The 11013-nt window shown below is 37.0% G+C and overlaps 1 long non-coding RNA gene across 1 annotated transcript; it reads right to left on the minus strand.

The window, feature by feature from the left end:
- Window positions 1-8636: 8636 nt before the first annotated feature.
- LOC149108594 (uncharacterized) lies at window positions 8637-10805 on the minus strand. The gene is made up of 2 exons (XR_016208534.1): window positions 10671-10805; window positions 8637-9886 (listed from the first exon to the last, which is right to left on the minus strand). It is a non-coding gene; the product is annotated as an uncharacterized LOC149108594 (long non-coding RNA).
- Window positions 10806-11013: the final 208 nt, after the last annotated feature.

The following is an 11013-nucleotide window of genomic DNA, read 5'->3' on the forward strand; positions in this document are numbered from 1 at the left end:
CCTTGGTGTGATTTCTTCCTTGACAGTGAAGTGCAACCTAACCAAAAGTTGCATTCTGTAAGAGATTTACAAAAATTAAATGGAAAATTAAACTACACCAGTTTGTATTAATTTTATAAGTACTCCTCTCTCCAAAATATATTTGGTATGTTGTCGTACATGGACTGGCAAGAATATAATGTAGAAATTTTATGGGAAATGTTTCCATTTAAAAAATATGCAGCTGAGACACAATAACAATAATTCTCATTTCTGTGGTGTTTTCTTTGGTGTGAAAGTGTAAAAACAGATTCTATTACCCTACATGTAAGTTGAAGAATATAGGAGCTCCTCTGAAAAAGTTTGTTGGTTTTTTTTTTCTGTTCATTTTTTTTGTTGAACATTTATATTTTCCTATAAGCAGTTTCTTCACAACACATTGTAAGATAATAACTAGCCATAAAAAGGACGTTTTTGTCTCAGAGATCATTTTCAAGATAAAAAAAGTGATTTTCATTTATATTTTTTATTTTCTTTCGGCAGAGACGTTTTGAGAATTTCCCTAAAAATATCACAAGGTACAAAGGAAGGGGCAAAAATAAAAGTTATGTTTTCATTATCAGTTTGAGTCTCTCTCTGAAGCTGCAAAGTATGGTTATTTTATACTGTTATGGATAATGTTAGGCCCATCTTAATTCAAAATACAAATAGGAACTTACAAATTTGATAATCACACAATCCCTTAAATTGGCACTGTATTGTTTTTTGCTTTTTTCCAGAAAACAATTTGAACATTCTTGTTACACGAGGAGAGGGGGGAGGTATTCTACATAGTTTTAAATGTGGAAGCTGCACCTCAAGTTCCAACCCCTTAATACTGTATCCCTTTTCTAAACCCTTAGAAAGTAGTTTTAAAATATCTTTTTGAACAATATATCAGAATCCACTCATTCTGGTTCATGAGAGTAAATGAGAGATTATCAACAACATTTTAGAACTAGAAGAAGGGAAATCCCTAAAAGAAAGATTTCTGTACCCTTTCATTATACACCTGAATTCAACTTGTCAGAAATCCCTTACCCTTTAATAGTTATATCTGAAGCCTGAAAACTTTTGAGCAGAGCTTCCCGATAGATGTCATTACATGGAGTCCTCCCACATACACAATCCAGGAACTCTTGACAAGTTGCGATGAAGCTGGCTTTAAGACTGTCTGATCAGGCAGCTTCTTCAGTTTTTGAGTACAAACTTGTTACTCTCAGTCAACTTCTGGTATGGAACCTTTTCTTTTCTGGTCTGGTCCAAGTTCACAGACACTACTAGCTAGCAATCACTTTCACAACACTAACACTAGCAATGTCAGTCGCAGTCTGGTTGTTCAGTTTCACCGCACCATGTTTCATGGTCACTCATCATTGTCAGACATGAGTTCATAATAGCTTGTAACATTCACCAGCCTGGCAGTGTCATTGTTGCTATTAGCTGTTCCCAGACTTCCTTTTATGGTTGGGTGTTGGGGCATGATATTTCATTGCTGTTTGCAAATAGCTTGTTAAGACCGCACATTGAAAGTGTGGTGAATTAAAATAATTGAACTCTATGAGAGAGAATTGTCAGAATTGCTAGGGTTCTCTCATTCCCTGGAACTGAAATGTCTTGATGTAAGCTTATATAGAGAAAGCAGACTGAAAATAGAGCAAAGTGTCTAAGTAACCTTTCAAAATAAGTAAGCAAATACATTTGATAGTTAGGGATTAAAAAATAGGGAACTTGGTCTGCAAACAAGGCAATTGAAAGGTATCGAAGCAATCAAAGGTGCATGCTTGACCTCACAGGATCGGGGGGGGGGGAGTGTATTGAAACTTTATAGTGTCACTGACATTTAACACTGTTGAAACAGAAAAATAAATTACAACTGGAAAAAAAAGAAAAAAAAAAAAAACACGACATGCCCCGATTACTGAATCGCCCATAAAAATATCCTCTCGTTTATATTTAAGGGGTTCACGGCCTGCTTATGTACATGTTAAAGGAAGCGTTTACCATTATTAAGGGATTACCAAGGGAAAAGTTAAGATATCTCGTTTAAGATTCTTAACAAATCGTAACTGAATTTATGATGCCAGTTTGAGTCACAAGCCAGAACACGAATCTGAGTTAGTGTCGATTGGCAAGAAAGTTCCGCCCCGTTATGTGTGTGGGTCTTTACAGTGTGATACGATTAACAGCTCTTCCTTACTCTCAAGTGTTTGTCAATGGTAAATTTCGAAAATTGGGCTTCTGTTAAATAGGTTCTCCCACGGGTAGAAAACTGACATTGCGCTTTTCTCTCAGTGTAATGCCTACCTAAGAGAATAGGATATTTGAATTGAGTGCAACTTACCTAGAATTCATTATTTCCACGTAAACGATGACTCCTGTGGAATTCAGCTACGAAGAAACGACGGCATTTCGTAAAAACACACGCCTTCAAAACAGCGTCTTTTTGAAGAAATAATTGTTCTGTTCCTCAAACAAACGATATGGCGAGGAAGAAGACAAAATTTTGTTTTTCATGGCCAAATAAAACGTTAGAAATATCCCGCCGATTGCGAAATATTGCTGTTTTACTTACAGGGAGAACGATTATGTCGCAGTCAAATTTTATTTTGCCGCTCAGCCCGCTTTTTTACCGGATGTGACGTCACTTTTTGTTGGATGATCCAGACACAAAAAAAGTGCCAGGCGTCGCAGAGTGGAAAAAATGGCGTTTCGATTGGGGAAGATTTTCTTCTCTTTGTAAACCGTCAGGTCCGTGTCCTTCCATACTGAGGATAGAAATATCGTGAAGGCACATTTCTTCGACTTTTGAAGCAAAACTGTTGGCAAAAGAGAACAGTTTAGTATTGTTTTGAATGAAAATAACGGAGAGCCTTCTGTCATCGAATGGCGGATTTTACACATATTCAAAACTGGTGTTGTTCCGACTTTTGGTTCTTATTGTTCGTGATTCGGTGATAACACTAACTGCAATAGCCTATAATGTTAACAACAACCTGGATGAAGTATTGCTGGTCATAGTTTGCATTGTGTACAACGGGAACATATTTAACAGAAGCCGTTTTTTCTGAAAGTGAACACAGTTGAAGTTCTGTATCCACGTGCGTGTGGTGGAAAAGACATGCTGAATCGTATACTGAAGGTTAGTATCCTATTTCCGTATCTCTTGTTGAATACGGTTTTTCTCTGTAAGAAATAAGCAATGTTGAGAGTTAGAGGCGAGCTTTGGGGATTACAGACTTCCCCGAAGAGATCAACAAAGGGGTGAAGCAGTGCCCCCCACCAAATTTTTCTGGGAGTACCCCCGCCACCCCCGGGCACTGTGAAGTTGTTCATTAATAAATGCTGGACAGAATTCAAATTTTATCCAGTCCTCTGTATTGTCTGAACTGCAATGTTGGCCTGGGGATCAACTTTTTTGGGCAGTTCCAAAAGAGTAGGGTTGGCCTGTTTAGGGTTAGCTCTCGATGGTATGGTATATCCTTAGCCCTTAACTTTACCCCTGCTTTTGACAGGTACCCACTTCTACTGTGACCTAGGGTGGGAGTTACTCGCTTATATGCGGTATAGGGGTATGTGTGGCCCCAAAAGGTATGGTTTTTCAGCCGTTTTGATCATAAATAGGGTATCAGTTTTGGCCATTTTGGCCTTAAATAGGGTATGGGTTTTGTACTCTAGTCTTGAATTTAGAAGAAGCTACTTTTTCATCATTGTTGATAAGACCATAAACAAAAGGCCTTAAAATATTATGTTTAGGCCGACTGTGTCAGCTACAATAGTGGTAAATAGGTTATCAAATATTTGGTCTGGTCATAAATAGGGTAGGGAGAATCACAGATTTTGGTCATAAATAGGGTAAGGGTTTTGGGAAGCTGGCCGCACTCCATGAGTGGTTCATAAATAAATGCTGGACAGAATTCAAATTTCATCCTGTAATTAGCTTTAAGCTGTAAATTATTACCTATTAATAATAAAATAGAGGACATCTTCTGTGTTTCTATTCAACAATTGGACTATAAGGTCAAGAATTCTTTGAGGTGATAGTTTGAGGCTGTATCAACTGTATTATGACCTGATGGGAATCTTAAGCTAGCAATCCAATAATATTGTTAAGTAGAATTGTAATTAAATTTTCCTCGAACCATGATTTACCATTGTTTCTTTTTCAAACTTCATACTTAGGTGCAATCATACAAATTTATCTACAATTCTCATACTTGTAGTCATAATTAGTAAATTCAACCATTTTGAGATTTTTAAGTTATGTTCTATATATCAAGTTGACTCAACAAGAGATGCTGTGGGAACTCAGGCCACTGTTGATTGTTTTCACAGCTTTTTTAGTTCTTCCAAAGATCTGTTTACAACACCTCATCTTCTGTTAATCTGGTGGGGATACAAAGTAGCTCTGTAGCAATGGAACCCTTGTTCATTATTTGATCAATGTTTAAATGGCATCTGCCTTCCCTCTTGTAAAGAAAGAATGAAAAATGACTGTCTCATACACATGCATCAAATAATTCACAAAGGTCAGTTGTGATTGCTCCATTGTGGGTGGGCTGAGAATTCTAGCTTGGTGTGATCTTAAAGTGATTGTTTGCCATTAATTTCCTGATGCATTCAGCTGAATTTGACTCTGCATGACTATTCATAACCCTTATTGTATAATCAAATGTGCAATATCCCTCTTAATATTTGTTTGAGTTTCCCTCAGTCATTCAATCACAGTGGGTTTTGCTGAGTTAATTTTTTCTTCTTTGTAAATTGATATTTCTGCTTTAAATTCTAAATCTAGGCATTGTCTCGGTTAGCCAAGCCAAAGTGTGTATATGAAGAAAAGTTGTCCTGCCTGTCAGGACATGAGCCAAGGCTAGACAACTCACCCACCCCTGTAGTCTCGGGGGCGAGACAGGTTCGTGATCCTAAATGTAAACAGTTGGTTGAATTTTCAAAGAAATAAGTGAAAAGTCAGCTTGGCCAGGGGAACTCAGGAGAAGGGTTGTCTTGGGTACCCAAGACCATATAAATGGGCCCTTATATAAATGGGTCCTTATATAAATGGGTCCTAAGGACATTCTATTTTATTTCCACACTCCCTCTTCCTCTGTTGACATGAGCTTTAGACAGGGCTATGAAAGAGTTATTTCTGCACTTTTATCTTTTCTGTTAGTTGGTAAATATTGACTTATTTAGTGAGTGTGGCTGGGGGGAGGGGGTGTGAATATAAAATGGAATATCTCTAGTCAGCTCTGGGCCCAAGTTGTGTGTTGTCCAACTGATTATGCAAACTACACTTTCCAAAATCTTTGTGGGTAGGTGTCTGAGAGGATCATCTGATATGTTCATCACTACAGTTGAACCCTGCCATATGGCCACCCCATTCACATAGCCACCTTGTTATTACGGCCACTTTATTCTGGCTTGAACGAAAGCTCAGTCAGTCGGTCATTTTCTTATTTACATGTAAAGAACCCCTTTAACCACACTGTTAATGTGGTCAGATTTTTGTGGCCCATTGGCAACCAGATTAACAGAGTTCCACTGTAATTTATAATTGTCAGTGTTGGTTGTTTTTAGAATATTTGTACCTCATAGAGGCGAAAACGAATTTGAGCTATTACCCACAAAACAAAATTCTGGATCGTACATTTTAGGAGATCAGGCATCACTTTCATAGTTAAGTCCCATAATTATTTGGAGATTGGTTATCCCCTATCCCTGAAATTAACAAGGCTGATATCTCCATCATCATGTCATCAAAGCCATAATATTTTGACACCTACTGTATGAAACACAGTTTCCATAAGCAGTAACAAGAGTCTTCCTTTGGTAAACCAAAATAGTACTTGCTGCCAGGTGGTTTATTATTTAAAAGTATAACCCTTCCAGAAGCCTTCACAAAGTAATACCAGTTGCTAACAATTTTTTTGTGGCTGATTTAAATTTTGTTATAAATCATACTGAACTGGCTCAGTTTTAATATACATTTTGTTGCATTTAGCTCACATGTTTTCAGTTTAAAGGAGAAGGTCACTCCAAAGAGCTTACTTTTTTTGTCTTCACTTATAGCAAGTGAATATTCAGCTTTTCCACTAATCAAAGGTTCAGCCTCTGAAGTGCCTGCTATCCTTAAGAACTTTATCTTGAAATTAAGAAGCGACTTCAGAGGCCACCATTTTGCGACTGTCTTGGCAGCCAGGCTGTGTTCATGTGACTTCATTCTATCCAACTCAAAATTGGCGGGAAGGAGAAGAACCTGCAACTGACTTGGCATCTGTCACAAGGTCAGCAAAATCTATTTTTTTCCAATCAATTATCCTCTTCATTATCTTCTATGCTATTATTTCGGAGTTTAGAGCATGTTTAGCTCAAAATAATATGTCTCAAGAGCAGCCATAACCCAGAGTGGTAGTCAAAAGCTTGTGGGGAGCCATTAGGACAAAATCTCTCAGATGGAATGATGTCATGAAAACTTGGCCTGGGTGCTTCTTTAGAGGCGAACTTCATAAGGAAAACCTGCACTTTAGACGCTGAAACTTCTGTGAGTTGCTAACCTAAGTGCAAGGTTTTCATTAGCGTCTACATAAAATGTAATATGTTTTTTGGAGTGACCTTCTCCTTTATACACATATCCAAAAAACAAAATATATATTGTCCAAACTCAGTCATGTTAGTAGTGTTAGTGTCTAATGAGTACCTGCAAAGAGATAGTTATACAATCATTCTAGCAACTCTCCTCAATATTCTGGGACTCTTCCACCTACCATTTAGATCATCCACCCCAGACAAGTTTTGAACTGTTGTCCAGATACAAGGGACCATGGGCTCCTAGGGACAGTGCATAAAGTGCTATTATGATGAAATTTGCAGTTGTCCTCCATAATATGAGCATAACAGTTTTGTTACCATGGCAACATACTGGGTTTCAACCTTCCCTGATATAGGCTTTTCTGGCCACCTTTGGCTTTCCATTTTGATATTTGCCAATGGTGCCTCATCAGCACAATCCAGGAAGCATGTTAATATGCAAGGTTGAAGTTGTAGCCTTGTTTAACATTTTTCAAGCTGAAAATCACTGATTTAGTGAAATCAGGTTAGAGGGGACTGGAAAAGAGTGAGTTGCCATGGGAAAATACAGGCTGTATATAATTTTTATAGCCATAGGTGTGTTTCCTGTAGTTCTAACTATAAGCCTACCAACATGATGTAATATTGGGTTGAGTGTATGAGAACATCAGTCAACTCATTTACATACTTATATTTTTCAAACTGAAATATCTTTGTAACTGATGCACATATTTGCAAAAGGTAAACTGCATTTTAAATCTTTTGTGGAATTCTATGTGATACACCTGAAAATTCTGACTCTAGGGGTAAAAATTTAATGATAGAAGCACTTTAAAGCATTGAGTTGAATTTATGCTGTTGGCAAAATTTTACTATAAGGTGTCAAAAGGAATTTGGAGGGGAATTTGGTGTGGTTATTGAATTGACAGAGGTTGGTTTTGTTATTGATTTTGTCATTATCTTCTATATTTTTGAGGCAGAGTGGTTGTTGGCAAAAGCAGAACTGGCAATATCCTCACTGACCTGTGTTTAGATGTTTTTAGGTTTTTGTCTCTGACAATGAAGGTCAGTTTGAGTAGTTACACTGTCTTTACAATAGAACATATGGATATTAATAGTATAGTTATATTTCAATATCCTCATACTAAAATTATAGTAATTTTATGGCTCAATTTCTACCTCTGCTTTAATTTGTTTAAACCAGTTTATTTTTTTAAACCAATTTAATTTCATCAAAGGGGAAGGGGGAATCTGAGAGCAACAATAAATTAGACCAATAAATATAAGGACATTTGCAATGGTTGCTTTCATGGCCTAGTAGAGATGAAGTGGGCCAAAAAGTCAGAGATCTGATGTTTGAATCAAGGTCTGTCTGCACAAAATACAAAAAAGATTGTATTGTAGTATAGGAGTATTATGGTAAGTTATGTTGGGGGGTTGATATGGGATCCTGGCTGTACTGTTGTAGGGTAGGAATAGGAACTGAGGGGTGGGTGGTGTGCTTGTGACCCTTTTTAAAAACCACTCTGAAAGTGAAAACTAACTGATTTGAAAAATTTACAGCACAGGTAAACATTATACATTGTATCTTGTTTTTTTATAGGTGGTAAATGAACAAATACCCACAACAGACCTGTCCAAGTGTGATTTTTTTTTACTGATAATGGAAATCATAATAAAGATACAAAGCCACCTTGGTGTGATTTCTTTCTTGACAGTGAAGTGCAACCTAGCCAAAAGTTGCATTCTGTAAGAGGTTTACAAAAATTAAATGGAAAATTAAACTACTCCAGTTTGTATTAATTTTATAAGTACTCCTCTCTCCAAAACATATTTGGTATGCTGTCGTACTGGCAAGAATATAATATAGAAATTTTATGGGAAATGTTGCCATTTAAAAAATATGCAGCTTAGACACAATAACAATAATTCTCATTTCTGTGGTGTTTTCTTCAGTGTGAAAGTGTAAAAACAAATTCTACTACCCTACATGTAAGTTGATGAATATAGGAACTCCTCTGAAAAAGTTTGCTGGTTTTTTTTTCTATTCATTTTTTTTGTCGAACATTTTTATTTTCCTATCAGCAGTTTCTTCACAACACATTGTAAGATACTAACTAGCCATAAAAAGGACATTTTTATCTCAGAGATCATTTTCAAGATAAAAAAATGATTTTTATTTATATTTTTTATTTTCTTTGGGCAGGGACGTTTTGAGAATTTCCCTAAAAATATCACAAGGTACAAAGGAAGGGGCAAAAATAAAAGTTATGTTTTCATTATTAGTTTGAGTCTCCCTATGAACCTGCAAAGTATGGTCATTTTTTTATACTGTTGGGGATATAGTTATGCCCATTTTAAATCAAAATACAAATGGGAACTTACATTGATAATCACTCAAGCCCTAGGCACTGTTTTGTTTTTCAATTGCCTTTTTCCACAAAACAAATTCAACATCCTTGTTACACAAGGAGGGAGAGGGAGGGGGTATTCTACATGGTTTTAAATAGGGAAGCTCCATCTTTAGGTCCAACCCTTACCCATTCACATACATTAGTAACATTTTGACAGAAGAAGTGCCTCTTTTGTAGGCAATTCATTGCAAAAGGGTACCCCTTTACAAGCCTATTTAAGAATACTGCATCCCTTTTCTAAACCCAGCTTAGAAAGAAGTTCTAAAATGTCTTTGAACAATATAACATAATCCCCTCATTCTGGCACAGTAAAGTAAATGAGAGATTATCAACAACATTTTAGAACAGGAAAAAGGGAAATACCTAAAAGACAGATTTCCCTACCCTTTCATAGACCCGAATTCAACTTGTCAGAAATTCCTTACCCTTTAATAGTTATACCTGGAGCCTGAAAACTTTTGAGCAGAGCCTCCCCATATATGGCATTACAGGGAGTCCTGAGCCAGGAACTCTTAATAAGTAGTGATGAAGCTGGCTTTAAGACTAGTCTGATCAGGCAGCTTCTTCAGTTTGTGAGTACAAACTTGTTGTTCTCAGTCAACTTCTAGTATGGACCCTTTTCTTTCTGGTCTGGTCCAAGTTCACAGACACTACTAGCTAGCAATCACGTTTACAACACTAACACTAACAATGTCACTCAAATTCTGGTTGTTCAGTTCCACCGCACCATGGTCACTCATCATTGTCAGACGACTTCATTGGCTTGTAAAATTCTCCAGCCTGGCAGTGTCATTGTTGCTATTGCCTGTTCCCAGACTTCCTTTTATGGCTGGGTGTCGGGGCTTGAGATTGCACATTGAAGAGTGACGAATTAAAATAATTGAACTCTATAAGAGAGAGTTGTCAGAATTGCTAGTGTTCTCTCATTCCCTGGCACTGAAATGTCTATTATATAGAGAAAGCAGACTGAAAATAGGGCAAAATGTCTAAGTAACCTTTCAAAATAAGTTGCAAATACATATGATAGCTAGGGATTAAAAGATAGGGAACTTGGTCTGTAAACAAGGCAAATGAAAGGAATCGAAGAAATTAAAGGTGCTTGCTTGACCTCATAGGATTGGGGAGAGGGGGGGATTGAAACTTTATAGTGTCGCTGACATTTAACACTTGAAACAGAAAAATAAATTACATTATAACTGAAAAAAAAACAACAACAAAAAAAAAAAACGCGAGATGCCCAGATTACTGAATCGCCCATAAAAATATCCTCTTGTTTATATTTAAGGGGTTCACGGGCTGCTTATGTTCATGTTAAAAGAAGCGTTTACCATTATTAAGGGATTACCAAGGGAAAATTTAAGATATCTCGTTTAAGGTTCTTAACAAATCGTAATAGAATTTATAATGCCACTTTGAGTGACAAGCAAAAACAAGAATTTGAGTTAGTGTCGATCGGCAAGAAAGTTAATTCCGCCCCGTTATGTGTGTGGGTCTTACAATGTGATACGATTAACAGCTCTCCATTACCCTCAAGTGTTTGTCAATAGTAAATTTGAAAAAATGGGCTTCTGTTAAATAGGTTCTCCCAGGGGTAGAAAACTGACATTGCGCTTTTCTCTCAGTGTAATGCCTACCTAAGAGAATAGGATATTTGAATTGAGTGCAACTTACCTAGAATTCATTATTTCCACGCAAACGATGACTCCTGTGGAATTCAGCGACGAAGAAAGGACGACATTTCATGAAAACACACACCTTCAAAACAGCGTCTTTTTGAATAAATAATTGTTCCGTTCCTCAAACAAACGATATGGCGAGGAAGAAGATAAAACTTTGTTTACCATGGCAAAATAAAACGTTAGAAATATCCGGCCGATTGCGAAATATTGCTGTTTCACTTACAGGGAGAACGATTATGTCGTACTCAAATTTCACTTTCTCGCTCAACTCGCTTGTTTACCGGATGTGACGTCACTTTTTGTTGGATGATCCAGACACAAAAAAAGTGCCAGGC

The sequence above is a fragment of the Orbicella faveolata genome, unplaced genomic scaffold (assembly GCF_042242905.1).
Source record: "Orbicella faveolata isolate gen_17 unplaced genomic scaffold, um_ofav_v1 contig_25, whole genome shotgun sequence".
NCBI lineage: Eukaryota > Metazoa > Cnidaria > Anthozoa > Scleractinia > Merulinidae > Orbicella > Orbicella faveolata.